Raw genomic sequence first — 16,478 nt, forward strand, 5'->3', positions numbered from 1 at the left:
TTATATTTCAATAAAAAAATAACTATTTATATTTCAATATTCATTCTTGCAATCCTCACATTTCAAATGATTCAATGTGCAATTCAAGAACAAACACAATATACAATATTTGATTAGAAAGCTAGCAAGAGTTTTGAAGATTACTGAACATAAATTCATAATTAAAATGGTCATGCGACATTGATAGGTGGCATCGTAAGCCCTAAAACAGGTCATGTCGGAAACATTAAAACAGGTTCATATTATCATATTGATAAACATAGAGCTTTAAATCAGTAGTCAGAAGTAAATTTAACCTTGAATGTTGCACGTTTAACCAAACAAAATGGACAAGAGAAATCTTCCGTAACTGCAATCCAAGCTTTCAGTTACTATATAAACTGATTGCCAGTAAACATTGATATTTAGAAGAGAAAAAAAGAGTTAACTATCAGTTATAGAATAATCTCAGGTGGCAAAAACTAATCCTCGGCTAATGAACCAGTAACTAATTATTCTAATCAAATCAACATAAATATAATTGACTATAATGTGAATATTCCTATATAAATGTTAATACTCTAAATATATATCCCCCTAAGCTAAAGCTATTAAGCTCTCCGCTTGTTACAAATAAACCCACCTAAACCTCGAGAAATAGAACCACCTAGAGCTCAGCAACCCTTGTAGGAAAGACTAAATACAAGAGAAAGACTAAGAGCAATATTTAAATTACCTTCCACTTTCTGCAACGTATTATTGTAATACCTGTAATATTTTTAATAAAAAATAATTAAAACAAAAGAATACAGAGCAGCATGATCAATTGATAATCATTTCTTGTATTAGTAAAAAATGCAAAAAGGGGCCAAAAATGAAGTAGAAAACATCCCCACAAAGAACTTGTGAAAAATATCATATCACAAAGAAGCAAAAACGTAATACCTGTAATTAAATGACACATTTCCTTGTTTCAACCTAAACCATACAAGAAGCTGATGGTTAAAAAGTACACCAAAATTTATAGAAATTACAAGAAAGTTTAACTAACACCACCAATACCACCCCAAAAAACAAATTGCTAGTACTTTAAGCAACGGAAACCCCAAAAAATGTAGTATAACAAAAAATCATTGAGGCAAAGAACTAACAATCATGAAAAATCCCAATGATTTACGGCTGTTAGTAGAAAGAGATAAACCCAAGAGATGGAGAAAGAATTCATGACATTTTCGATGGTGAAGCAAAATCAATTAACAAAATTACAATCATTAAAGCTTATGTGTTCACTATATGATTAAAAATATTCTTAAAAAATTACAATAAATCAATTAACAAAAGAATTTAAATTTAACGTTAATCGAGAATGGCATTCACTGGAGATACCCTGTTAATGTGTGAATGTGGAAGGACAAATTTTCAGGTATATATTGTTTTCCCATTTTTCTTAAGTTATGTTTCTCGAGGGTGTTTCTAGTTGATTAAATTTGGATATTAATAATTTAAGCTCTGAATTACATTACTAGGATAGGAGGTAAGGAAATATACAAACTTAAATGGATTTATTGGCAATGCAATGATAACTTATAAGTTACTAGTGGTCTTTATCTCTAAAGTAAATATCTTTGTTATTTTAGGTTAAGTTAATGCCACTTGTAAGATAAATAGTGGTTAAAGATGTTGCTTACATGCTTTTAACATTTTAATGTAGATTTCCTGTTTTGAATTTAGTGCAATCAGGTAATATTTTCTTTTAATTATGAAGCAGTTAAAAGTAGATACATTCCAACATTTTATTTTGATTGGATTTGTGAATTGTGGAAAAGATTAGATGTTTGGCCTAAAACACCATGTGGCAGAAGAAATTAAAGAAAGAACCTGTATCCATAAAAAAAATTAAGAAAACCGAAGAAAAAAATACGCACGCATCATAGATAAATAAAGATATAGCTTTGGCACCAGTGAAAACAATATAAAATGCTAGACATAATTTAATGAGTGGACTTGAGAATTTGAAGTAGAATACAACAAAGATGAACTTACTCAAATAAAAACTTCACATAGTTAATCACATAGCTTGTCAAAGGATGGACAATTCCATCACTTACTGCAGTCTTGGTAACATCTTTCTCAACTGCTTCTTCAAAATCTCCAAAGGTCTCCTAGGCTATTTATGCAAGCTGTTTTGTCAAACCCGTTACAGCTTCTCTTATTTTGGTGCAAGCTCTGCCTTTAAAGAGCATATCAATCTGCAAATTGCCCAAAGCAAAAGATGATAATAAGTTACAACCATCAAAATATGCCTTCTATTTCTTGTTAAACACATGCAAAGCAGCCACAAAACCCTACGATGCATGACCATGAACACACAATATATCAGACATCTAGGCTAATGTGAAATTCTATCACAGGTCAAATGTAAAAATTGTTAGGAGTAAAAACTAGCAAGAACCCATACATGTCCAAAAGTACAAAATAACTTTTCAGCTGACCTCTTGCTTTTGGCAATTGCTTCTCCAAAACTAAGCAGCATGGAAATGTTGTTTGTAGTTACTTCAGCAAAACATTGATCACTAAGTGTGTCAAATCCTTCAAATATCTGATCACAGACTTTTCGTTACCAGCAAACAACAATTCGATCTGTTCAAGTATAATTGCATAATTGAACAACTATATAAAGATAATATATACAAACAAATTTTACAATGGTCATAATTGAACAACTATATAAAGATATAATATATAAATAAATTTTACAATGGTCTTACAGCAATACGCATGAAATCAATCTAGTTTACAATTTTGGCTTCTAAGACCTCCCATTGTAGCTTTAGAACATCATCTTTGCTGAGTTTCTCAACTCCAAGCTTTGCAAACTTTCTTCCAATATGTTAGAATGGGTATCTCTGAACAATAAAGATGATGATAATCATAAATCCCTAATAACATCATAATTAAACAGGTTGAGCCTCATCACGTGCCTCAACCCCTGAGCTATCTGAGTAACGAAGCTCAGGAGCATGGTTTTAAATTGCGGACCGCAACACGTGTTGCGGCCGCAATATTGTTGTTGCGGCCTTGTCCGCAACGGTATCGGACCGCAATTGCGATGATACTGGAAATCACACATTTTTCCGCAACCTAACGGTGTTGCGTCCGCAACACATCTACAATGTACCGCAATACATCCACAATACGATAAATTGATACTATAATTTGAAAATAAATTAAATTATTCATTAAAATAATAGAATATTTTAAAAAAAGGAATTAAAATGTATAAATCCTTAAAAATAAAATATATATTGATAATTATAAATTTTTTATATTTAGTGAAAATAATTAATAATCTCACACCGCAACAGCCGCAATCCGCATCGCAATACCCGCAATACCCGCAACCGCAGTAACTGCAACCGCGACCGCAACCGCAATTTAAAACCATGCTCAGGAGAGGCATTTCGGTGTCATCCAACTGCATCATCTTATAATACCTATCGTCGATTCTCTCATCGGTGGCCAAATTTGACACCTGCGAGAATGACAACAAGTCCTCCGAAACCCTTACCAACTTCTTCTCTTCCACATTCGGCAAGGACTATCGCTTCACGCAACGCACGCACTCCCCGACCACGTACACCTTGAAGATCACACCATCGTGGTTCACGAACTGTTACACCACCACTGGAGACTTCAGCAAATTCAACCCGTCGTGGATGAAAACCAGTGCCATTTTGTGCGACTTTGTGCTACCGTCGACCACAAGCGGCTTCGCGAGCATCAGAAACTTCAGGGCCTCCTAGCTCCGCCAGTTGACCAGTGTCTCCTTGTCGTATATCACAGTCTTGCAATCGTTAGGTTTTGTCATCATCATAGTCAGTCGAAGAGGGTTTGGGATAGGAGAACGCTACATTGGTCATGCCCTTAACAAATGTAGAACATTTTTAATATTACATCGGTTAATCAAAAAACCGATGTAGGATAGTACAAATTTACATTTTAAAACCGATGTAAATCTTCTAATCTTTTACATTTAATTACAAAAATGCCATCGTATTTATATTTTATATCAATTTTAGTAAAATTGATGTAAAATTACTGTCGTAGAATAATAATTTCCTAGTAGTGAGATGCATTTGTTTTACATGTTTTAAAAAGTGATTGATTATCTTTATTAGTTATTTTTAAGAAAATTAAATAACAAATAAATACAATATTTCAAGATAAAATTGGAGAGTGTTTCATGCATGAACAAAAAACCTGATCAACGTTACATACACATTTTTTTTTATAACTAAATGTACATTGTTTTTACTTTTTGATGATTCAGAAAACAGAAAAAGACAGAAAATAGAGAGAGAGAGAGAAAGCTAGTAATGCCTAACTAAAAGAGCAACCAATTTGTAAATGTCTAATTGAGATTTTGCAGACAGGAATCTAAAATAGAAGGTTGAATAAATATCGTGTCTTCCTCCCTTGGTTGAAAAATTATTAGGAGTCTTGTAGTACATGTACTTTCTAATTTTTTTATATATATAATCAAATGTTATCAATTTTTTTCTTGTAAATTAAAAAAATTAAAAATACATTATATAGTAAGTTAGGTAATATCTTTAAAAATATGTCCAAAGGAAACTTGTGATCAAAGGATAAAGGGTGCGAGACACATGAGTGTCCTCAAGAATAAGCTTCATAGCGATTTTCGAATCAGAATCGCATGCATGATGTTTCTGATCCCCTGCAAACACGCTATGCTAAGACCATGGTTTTAAATTGCAGTTGCGGTCGCGGTTACAGTACTATGGTTGTGAGCATTGCGAGTATTGTAATGCGGATTGCGGCTATTGCGCTGTGAAACTATGAATTATTTTCACTAAATATAAAAAAAATTGTAATTATCGATATATATTTTATTTTTAAAGATTTATACATTTTTATTCCCTTTTTTTTTATAAATATTCTATTATTTTAATGAATAATTTAATTATTTTAAAATTATTTTAAAATTAATTTAAAAGTAAGAGAAACACAATAGTAGTTATATTAATTCCCACTTAATATTTGTCATAATTTCTCAAAAGTAGATTGTCTCATTGACACAAATAAAAAACTAAAAATGTACACACATTTAGACAAATTTCAAATAGACAAGAAAGAAAAAAAGAAAATAGCTTGACATAAAGTAATATGATTGCCCACAAGTTTCATTGTCATCAATTATCTGATAAGCAATGCCACCCTTCAGAGATGCATTTCACTACAAGGAAAAAGTATGAAATTTTTTATTAATACAGTAAAACTATAAAAAGCATGAATTTTTTTTCACAAGTAAAAAATTATATATAAATTTTTAACTCACATGATACTTATTATCACATTGTAGAGTGACGAGGATGATCATAGCCTCCACTCTTGCTTTGGCTATCCACTTGTGTGGCTCCTTGTCCAAAAACATAATAAAAAAATCCACCACTTTGTTGTTGATAATAAAGATCATTATTTCATTGATGGTTGGTGGTATGAAGGAACTTGGTCACTTGCATATTGATTGTATGCATTAAAATAAGGATGTTGATAAATTGATGGTGGATAGTACCCTTGACTACTTTCTGAAGAATCATCAATATTGAAGTCACTAAAACTTTGTTCAATATGAGAAGATAAATAATCTTTACATGACACATTTTGTTTATTTTTTCCTCTTCTAACTTGTGAATTGTCTCTTCTATTATTACCTGAAAATGAATGATCAAGAGGAATCATACCTGGCATAGAAGTAGTGAAATCAATTACCAGATTTGTGTCACGCCTATTATATGGAATCTCTTGATATGGATCAATTTGTCTTTGTTCATCCTCACCATCATTTCTTCACCTTTAATATCAACATCATCATCACCACTATTATTACTTAGTGGGATTAAGTCACCACCATCATTATCACTATCTCCACCTTCCACATCTTCATCATCTGTATCAATTCGAGGCAACCACTATGAATTTTGAACTCCATCTAAAAGTGGATTTTCTCTTTCTTCTATCCATGGAGATATGGATCATCTTCTCCAAATATATAATCAAGATTAATTAGATTGAAACCTGCTTCAATTTCTTCTTGACTTTTTCTCATTTGATGCCTCATTTTCAATTTCATGTTGTAAAGCGTAAAGACAAGTTTTTGCAACTTTTTGTAGTTAAGCCTATTCCTTGTCTTTGTATGAATATAGTTAAACGTACTCCAGTATCTTTCACAATTTGTAGCTGAAGTTGTTTGACTTAAAACTTTAATAGCCACACGTTGAAGTTCAGGAGAGCATGAACCAAACATCAACCACCATTCAGCTTTTTAAGAGATCAAGCAAAAAAAATTATTATTTATAAAAAATACATTTATTTATTGAGAAAGGAAGAAACTATATTTACCTGGGTTCATTCTAGACCAAGCTTTTTGAGCTTGAGGTGTAGCAAATGTTCCACCCATGTCTTTAAACCATACCAACTATATTTCCTGCTATAGGTACTCCAAAATGGCATCCAATATCGCTGCTTGGAGTACCTTCTAGTCTTCCTATAGGAAATTCTTCAGTTGATGTCATTGTGTACATATATTTGTATAAAATTTTGAAAATATAATATCAATCAATAATTAAATTATATTTCAAACTTCATAACAATACTAATAAATTAACATAAAAATCAAAATAAATATAAACAAGCTAATATTGATATACATATAATTAGACTAAACATATTATTATATATAAAAATATCACAAAATATTCTAATAATCATTCACATTTAATATAAAATTATTGAGCGGTATAATACTTAGTAAAAGTCACATTTAATATATATATATATATATAATATATATATATTATATATATATATATATATATATGAGAGGGGGGGGGTATAATTACACCTATGTAAATTTTACTAAGTATTACACCGTTCAATAACTTTATATTAAATGTGAATTTTATAAATCCAACCGTTAAATTGAAAATTCTTTACTCTTAAATCATATATACAAAATGTTATATTAATCGTAGATGATTTCTTATAAAAAAAATTAAATCTATTGGAAAATTTATATTTTCGATGAAAAAAAATTGTAGGAAAAACTATATTATTGATGAAATATTTCCGACAAATTTATATTTGTCGAAAATGTAAGAACTGGTTTTAAATTTGATATGAAAATATTATGATATAATTAGATAAGATTTTAAGTTAGTATTTTATTAATGGTTGATAATTAGAAAATAAAACAAGGATAAATACATTTTTTGAATTTTATATGTTTGATTTAAGATAACTTACAAAATAACTCTTGGTAAAGTTATTCTGCTAAATAACTCATGGTGTGTGTTGAATTTCATCGATCCAATTAATTGTTAAATTAAAAGTTATTAAATTTTACTAATAAATAATGTAAAAAAATTAATTAGCTTTGGAATAAATTATTTGCTAATTAACAATATAATTGAAATATTAATTATTTTAAATTATTTAACTAAAATCTTATTGACAATTTAATATATGATCTTAATATTTTTCTATAACTAATATCTGATTTTAAATTTGATACGAGAATATTATAATATAATTAGATAAGATTTTAAGTTAGTATTTTATTAATGGTTGATAATTAGAAAGTAAAAAAATGATAAATACATTTTTTGAATTTTATATGTTTGATTTAAGGTAAATAAATATATTAAATTAATTAATAATTTATTTAAAATGATAAAATTTAATTTATAAGTATGTAATAAATAAATATTTATAATTTTATAAATTATATTATCATTATAAATTATAAAATTAAATAATTTAAATTATAATTTTAAATAGAAATAAGTAGATGTTAATTATAAAAATAAGTAGATATAAATAAAGAGTAATTGAATATATTATTATTATTATTCGTAATATAAAATTATTATATATTATTATTATAGTACAAGTATGAGATTGTATATTTGAGGATGATTTAAATGAATTAATTTGTACAAGTTATACTAACAACATACATATACATGCATTTCAGTAGCTTACTCATCAGAACTTCACAGTTAAGCATGTTTGACCTGGAGTAGTATAGGGATGGGTGACCTTTTGGGAAGTTTCCCAGAAATTGCATAAGTAAGGATAAAACACGCTAAAAAGTGAAATATCGGGAAATAAAACCTTGAGAGGCCAAATATGAGGGCTGTTACATTAATAAATTTATTAAAATTAAAAAAGAAATTATAATTTCTGATGGGTATTTTCGACGGAATTTTCCGTCAAAATTTTTTGACAAATTAAATTATTTCCGACAGATTTAAATCCGTCAGAAAAAAAATCCATTGAAAATTTACCCTTTTTCGTCAAAAATTAGCATTTTTCTTGTAGTGAAAGAGACGATCTTAAAAGTAGAACTTTTAAGATTGGTTATTTAACCGGTCTTAAAAGTCCAACTTTTAAGATTGGTTACGAAATAACTGATCTTAAAAGTATCAGGTTTAATTTTTGTTTAATTTTAATAAATTTATTAATATAATAATCCTCATATTTAGCCTCTCAAGGATGCTATTTTACGACACTTCACTTGTTAACGTGTTTTGTCCTTACTGCATATTTTCTGGGAATCTTTCCAAAAGGTCACCCATCTTTATATTACTTCAAGTCAAGCACGTTTAACTGTAGAGTTCTAATGAGATAAGTTACCAAAAAGCAAATGCATGTTATTAATATAAGTTGTACAAATTAATTCATTTAAGTCATCCTCAACTATATAATCTCATACTTATACTATTTTTGGATCCCTCTCATTTTGGTATGTCTAGACCGCTATAAAAATAAAAAATTATATAATAATTATATTACCAATAATAACAATTATATTAAATTTAATTAATCTTTATATATATATATATATATATACTTGTATAATTAACAATCTACTTATTTCTATTTAAAATTAATATTATGATACAATTTAAATTATTTATTATAAATTTAAAAGTTTAAATAATAATTTATATATTTTAAAATGATAAGGGTTATAATAACACGGGTGTAAATTAAATTTTTATAAATTAAATTTTAAAATTTTAAATAAATTATTAATTAACTTTTAATATATTTATTCATCTTAAAATATGACTAAGGGAAGCGCATGCGAGGAAGAATGACTAAGGAAGAGCGTTGCATTTTTTAAATAGTTATACTACTTTTAAGATCGGTTAAATTTTAACTGATCTTAAAAGTATTTTTAAGATCGGTTCTTTTATGATCGATCTTAAAAGGTATGTCTGACACAATTTTTAAGATCGGTTACAAAAGAACCGATCTTAAAAAGTGGTTTTAAGATCGATTCTTTTGTAACCGATCATAAAAGTTGTGTCAAACATACCTTTTAAGATCGGTCATAGAAGAACTGACCTTAAAAGTACTTTTAAGATCAGTTAAAATTTAACCAATCTTAAAAGTGTTCACATTATTTACAAAATTGTCACCACGTCACTTTTAAGATCAGTCACCTTTTAACCGATCTTAAACCCTGATTTTAGAACTAATTTTTGCACTAGTGGAGGCAGAAAACTTACAATTAAGAAGCAAGCTTCCTACTTGGTACACATACAAAGGATTATCCACATTCTAGAGTTTCGAAGGAAAGTGTTACTAACTTTCCAACCTTCTAAGTTCTATGTTATTCTTTTTCACCTTTTAAGTCATTTTAAAGTTTCAACCAACATTATTGATTTGAATTTTGATACGATTCTCTGTTCTCTCTGAAATGATTCTCTAAAGTTACTTTTTTTTTTAAAAGTTACTTTTTAAAATGATTCTCTGTTCCAACCTTCAATTTGTTGTATTGCAGATTCATAACGGAGGTGTTGCAGACGCAACACCGTTACGTTACGGAAAAATGTGTGATTTATAGTCTCACCACAATTGGAGTCTGATGCCGTTGCAGACAAGGCTGCAACCACAATATTATGGTCACAATGCGTGATGCGGTCTGCAATTCAAAACACTAGCTAAGACCATATATATTGCTTGTAATTCTTCATTTGTAATTGTTGTAACTCAGCAATAACCAATAATAATCCAATTGTCAAAGCACTACCAAGTACCATCCATATTGTGTTATAAACGCCCTCTGATTGTGCATAACAATGGAAGCTGCATTTCAAGATGATTAGTTTGAAGCCTATGATGAAAAAACCATAAGATAATCTCACATAAATTATGGGTGGATATATACGAGATAAAATATGAATAATCTAGGATGATAACATCTTCAAAGATCTTCTCTTTAGTAGATTTCTATACCCACAAAAATGCCACTAAAAAGTAGTTCCATAGGTAGCAGGAGCGTGGTGTCTCAACCAAGCTGAACTATCTGAATATTGTTGCTATGCTGAACTTACAATTATAACATGTCCCATTCTTATTAGAAAAATCTAGGTCGATAAAGTGTTAGATATTTTGAGATATTTTAAAAGGATAATTAATTTGTGAAATTATTTTGAATGTAAATTTAAATTAACTATTTTATTATTTATAGATTTGAAAATTTAATTAATTTTGATTTTAATGAAATATAATAATCTGACTATTATAGTTTTAATTAATTTTAATTATTAAAAGTTTTAAAATTAAATATATATTTTTTGATTAATTATAACTACAATTAATGGTCTGTAGTTCCTTCTATAAATAGTGAGAATAAGCACTACTCTCTTTTTTGGGTTAAGAACTTGTAAGTTCTACATCCTCATTTAGTGCCGGGAAGATCCAGTTGTATCCTAGGGACTTGCTTGCGTGAGAGTCTATGGATATGCCCTTTAGGACAATGCATTGAACTCTTTAAGAGTTGAGATCAGTTCGTATATTCAATATACTCGATTTAGTATTGAGAATATCCTATTGTATCATAGGGACTTATGTGAGAGTCTACAAATAAGTCCTTTAGGATAGTGTATTGCAAGCCTAAGGAGTTCAGATCAGTTCGTATATTCAACATTCATATGCAACATAAAGATAAGATCATGGTCACAAAATTGGTCATACACGTGGTACAAGTACATATACGCGACCACACAAAGTATTGCTATATGGGAGATATACCTTGTTGGTACGATTTGGTATGTTGTTTAACTTTATATAACACGTTTTAATATATAAATTAATGTCACAAATAAAATTTTTGATGTAGCAAAAAATTATAAATTACACAAATTATTACTTAAAAAGTTATAAGTTGAATATATAATACCATAAATAGAAAAATTAATTTAAATTCATATGATAAAATACGTCTACATCACATTTTTTTGAAACAACAAACATAAGTCACTATTTATAATATTTTGAGCAATATAATGAGGGTATGACTAAGCTCTCTAAGACTAACTTGAAATTAATTTGCCATAGCCAAAAGAAACTCACTGGATTTGCTTGCTTAGGTACATAACTAAGATCATAGTTTTCTAAATTTTGCAAGAGTGGTCTGCACTTATGATTAGTGTCTCCAAATTCAAAAACGTTACTAGTTACAATTTATGCTTTAAACTAACCTAAGGAAATCTTGCACCAAAGTAACATTTCCAATGTCTTGGTCCTTAACCCAACTACTTGCTTCCAATAGAGCAATAGTTTCACACTCATTCAACTTAGGAAGAAAGGGAAAATTACGAGATATTCCTATAATAAACTTTCCCGTGTGATCCCAAAGGCAGACGCTAGTACAAGAAGCACCGATACTAATGGTAAGGGGGAGTGAGTAGTCTTACTCTAGATGTAGATGTATGTTGGACGAAAACTTACTTGACCTTGTGAAAACTATCTTTACTAGACGATAAACCTTTTTCAGACAGAGATCTAATCTACTTAGTTTTCTACATTAAGAATTAGTTTGAGTCAACACGAATCACTAGACAAAAATTCTGCTTAAAGTTTGCCAACCAAAACTACGCTTGCAAAAATATTTTTAAAACTTTCCTTTGAATCCTAACACACACATTCAACCCCCCTTCTGTGTGTATTTCTGCTAACCTCAAGTTCATCTGATCATTTTCCAGAATTTTGTCTGATTATTACTTCATTGTAAAAATGCGAGTTTTTATTACACTATTCAACCCCCTTCTATCATGTATATTTTTTCTCCAACAATTTTGTTGCAAAAATGTAGTTTGTGAATAATGATAACAAATAGTTTTACACTTTAAGTATTTGATCTTATGAATGGTTTGAGGTACCTATATCGATATTTAGGAAAAAAGAAATCATGAGAGAGAACAATTGTAAAAAATCTATGATGTAAGTTGATTGTTAACGACTTTAGGTGTTTTAGTGATAGAGATACCTAAAGACTTAATATGTGATATCGATAACGTTGTTAGACAAGTTAAGTTATGGATTTATGCTTAGTGATTTTGATCTCTTTGTGACTATGATTGAGGTATTCACATATGATTATGATTAGAAGATTTTATAATGATTTTATCTTGAGGTTTATCGCATGGTGTTTTGTTTACCAACTTGTGTAATCATTGTACTTGTTAATGTTGATAACTAGTTGTAGTATGTGAGTAAGTTGTTGATATGATTGATAGCTATGTATGAAGTGATTGATGTGTTTTAGTGTTGGTACAATTGATGTGTATGGATTCTATAAGGATCATATGATGAAAAGTCTAAGTAAGGCTTAGCCATGATGTGATTATGAATTGAAAAGGATTAATATACAATTGTGAGTGTGTATTGCTACAATATGACAATGCATTGAGTTTTGTATGTTAAGCATTCATCATACACATAATTGAGATTTAGCCTTCGAGCAACAATCAACAGTACTTATGGGTAGTGAGCCTTTAGGCAACAATTGACAGTGTCTTCTAGTAGTGAGCCTTCAAACAATAGTTGACAGTTCATAATTGATTTTATTAGCACTATTTGCATGATTAATTGTAGTATGTGTCCATTGAATAAAGCATATGAATGAACTATTGCATTAGCTTATTATACTTTGAACAATTGTATTTTTGTTATATCATTGTTGTGATTATACCTTATATCTTATTTGTGTTTGACTATCCAACTACATTCTACATTGTGAGCCAGAGTAGGATGTTTCTGACTTTGCTTATTTCATATTGTCCTTCTTGTATGTTGTTGCAAGTGGCTTTCATCTTGATGTTGAGGATGTTGGTGATGTGGCCTAGTCCTTGTGTTTGGGTTTATGCTCTAATGGGATGTGACATTGAGGCTTAGTTAGAACTTGTGTTTCTTTTAATCATGTTTTAGAATAGTTGTTATTTTTATGGTATTAGTTTTCAATTGAACTCCAGTTGATTTTGTTTTGTTAAAATGTGATACTCTCTATATTGAACTTTTGAAATTCATTTATGACTAAGTTTTCTATTCATTCTATTTATTGTATATTATGGCATGTGGGGTATGCGGTGTCACAACAACTATTCCAAGTCAACAACAACTAAAAGATAGTGGAGTTTATGAATGTTATGATTAAAAATAAGATTGTCAATCGCCATGCTAATTTGATTCAATGCTGGCCAACTAGATTCAGCCATAGTAGGGGTTCAGGCTAATTTGACAAAAGAAAGGTGGATGGACATCAGTTGAGTGGGATCATAGGGAGTATCTCCCAACATAAATAAATCCACATGGTTGAAATTTTTATCAATGGGATCCATCTAGAATTACTAGAGCAAATGATATGGAGATCCAAAATATTCAACCAAAGCTTCGTCCATATCACATTCGACAAAATAAAGCGCTAGAATACCAAAGATAAAGCAATTACAAGTGCTGAAATTGGGGGCACAACAAAATATTTACAAGAAGCACTGGTTGGTGTCTCTTCAGTCTGTGGCAATACCTAAAAAATGAGCCTAGAAATAGGTTAATTGAAAGTAAACAATAAAAGTACCAATAAGTTGAGCAACATTTTTTTAACCAATTTGAAGTTGTACTCTTTTTTTTTTTTTGCATATGTTAGAATTAATGTTCCTATATTTTGATAAAAATGTCAAGTTTGAAATAAAAACAAAACACAAAATTATGAAGACTGAGAGCTAGTTGTATAGGCATGTTTGGAAGCGACAGGATGAATGGCGCTTTTGAAAATTAAAAGAATATAGTCAGGAATAGCCTTCTCATAATGTTTTCAAGATCAATTCTCTTGATCCAATACTTGGATAAAAAAATAAAAGTTAGAAAAAACCAATAAATGTACAAGCATATGCATAGTAAGCTGAACTATTACAAGTTGATTGAATTGATTCATTAATGATGATGCTAGTGAACTTGTTTTACTTTTTCTTTGAATGAAGAAGATGGATGAGGAAAAGGTTGTGGTCTACTATAAACAACGAGGTCTTCATTATACCTTATCACTAGTGGCCTTTAAACTTCATCTTGTAAGAGAAAACATCCTTACGAGAGAGTCTATCTTTAACTATCAACGACCAACTGAGGAAACTAGTCATTTTCTTCAGATCAGGTAGGAAGAAATGCAAATCAAAAGGGCTTCTTCCTCACTTTTGATTATTGTTGAGAAATAAGAACACCTATGAGGAAAGGACTTGGTCAAGAATGCCATAAGAAGATGTTGGTTGATGTTGAATCCTACCTAAGTATAAGTTTTAATAATGAAAAAGTCATAGTTTTAAATTTTAGTACATAAAAGTTCTCATGTGTATGCTAATAATTCTATTTAAGTGTTTTAAAAATACTTATAATTATTCAAAAGGCCGTTTGAGCTTAAATGGTCATGAAGATTCATAAGTTATCTTTATATATGAATCAATTTGGTTGGATTGCTAATTAGAACTAAAGTCTTGGCTGTCCTAAGTAAGAAGGTGAACGTCTTGTGTATCTACTAAAAAAGATTCAAGTTAAACATTTCTTCTAATGAGAAATGTCTCGGAGACGTAGCTTAGAAGACAAGGACTTTTGAGTTATCTTTAAAAAGGCTTCAGTTAAAACATAATTGCTCAGAAGACTTGTACTGAAGACTCTATTCAGAAGGCTTGAAGAGAAGATCTGCTCAAAAGGTACCTCATTTGTAGGAAAAGCTAGCAGGACCGGAAAAAACAAAATATAGTGACATCATATTTGCTTAAAGAATAAGCTAGCCTTCAAGGGATTTATTTTCAAAGGCTATAAAGGGAAGACAATGGATATGTTTTGAAGTAAGCAAGATCAAGCAGAGAAATCAAAACACAAGTTGTCAAGCTACAAACTTTGCTACATACTCTAATTCATTCAAAAGATCTTCACTTGAGTATTTTGTACAAATCTTGTAATAAAAGAAAGTATTAAATCTTCCTTAGTGAAAGCTCCAACATAAGAGAAGTAGTTGTCACCTTAGTAGTTTTCAAGATTACAAAACTCATTTCTGTAAACTTTATTCCTACCCAGATCATAGTGTGTAGATGTGTAGGAAGGTAGAAAGGAATCACAATAGGTGTTGTGTAATCTCATAGAAGGTGGTTGTGGGATTGTTTTCTCAATAGGTGGTTGAGTTAGAAAATCTCAATAGGTGGCTAAGTATTTGCTACTTGCAACAAGTGGTTGTGTAGTAGTGTCTTTGTATTAGCAAGTGATAAGTATCTTGAACATTACTTAGTTGTGATAGTGAAAATCTTATGAGTTTGTATGATGATTGAATGTTAGTTACATTGAATAACCAATATAAATCTATGTGCAATCTCTCTCTCCTTATCTATCTACTTGCTTTATTTACCTTACTACATCTTGCATTTATATAATCCTTTTTGAAAATAAAAATACTTGGAAACTATTTTTAGAAGAATACTCTAAGTTTCAATTCTTAGAAGACCTACCTTTTGAAGAACAAATTTTCATAAAAAAATGATTTTTAAATAATAAAACAATTCGATGCCCCTTCCTTTCGGTCTAACATTCACTTCAATAGAGTCCAAATTGTTGTGCAACAAACTAGGATTAGGGCTCCATTGGAATTTTATTTTAGTGAGAACCAAGCCTCACATCATAGAGTAGATCTCCAGTTGACCCGATATGTGCCCAGTTAGTTGTTTGAATAACCTTAACCCTTGAGTCGACATGCAACTCAAGCTTCAACCATTTTGGAATAACATGGTTGATTGTAAGGGTGGATTCCAAAAGGCACTTACATCATCTAGGATGCCAAAAATAGTTTATAAAAAGAAGCAAGGAGAGTCAGACATTGACATTCTTATTCTTAACACCTGACCCATAATGGAATTAGTATAGTTCAACTCCAAAGTGAAAGTTGATTTTGGTGCTTTAGCAACAAACTTTGGAAAGCACTTGACAAACCACAACTAGAGGAACCAAAGTGCTTTAGAAGAATTGGTGATGTTTTAACCAATCCTTAACTTTTCTACAATAGAAAAAATAAACTTGAAGGGGAAGATAAAATTAGTACTCTAGTAGCCATTAAATAATTTGGTTGAAGTAAAGAAACATGT

The 16,478-nt window shown here is 29.9% G+C and overlaps 1 long non-coding RNA gene across 1 annotated transcript; it reads right to left on the reverse strand.

Moving 5' to 3' along the window:
• Positions 1 to 355: 355 nt before the first annotated feature.
• LOC114915035 (uncharacterized) lies at positions 356 to 4,969 on the reverse strand. The gene is made up of 5 exons (XR_014433077.1): positions 2,748 to 4,969; positions 2,472 to 2,619; positions 2,023 to 2,228; positions 925 to 957; positions 356 to 747 (listed from the first exon to the last, which is right to left on the reverse strand). It is a non-coding gene; the product is annotated as an uncharacterized LOC114915035 (long non-coding RNA).
• Between the last annotated feature and the right edge of the window lie 11,509 nt (positions 4,970 to 16,478).

The sequence above is a fragment of the Cajanus cajan genome, chromosome 4 (genome assembly GCF_000230855.2).
Source record: "Cajanus cajan strain Asha chromosome 4, NIPB_CcT2T_4, whole genome shotgun sequence".
Classification (NCBI taxonomy): Eukaryota; Viridiplantae; Streptophyta; class Magnoliopsida; order Fabales; family Fabaceae; genus Cajanus; species Cajanus cajan.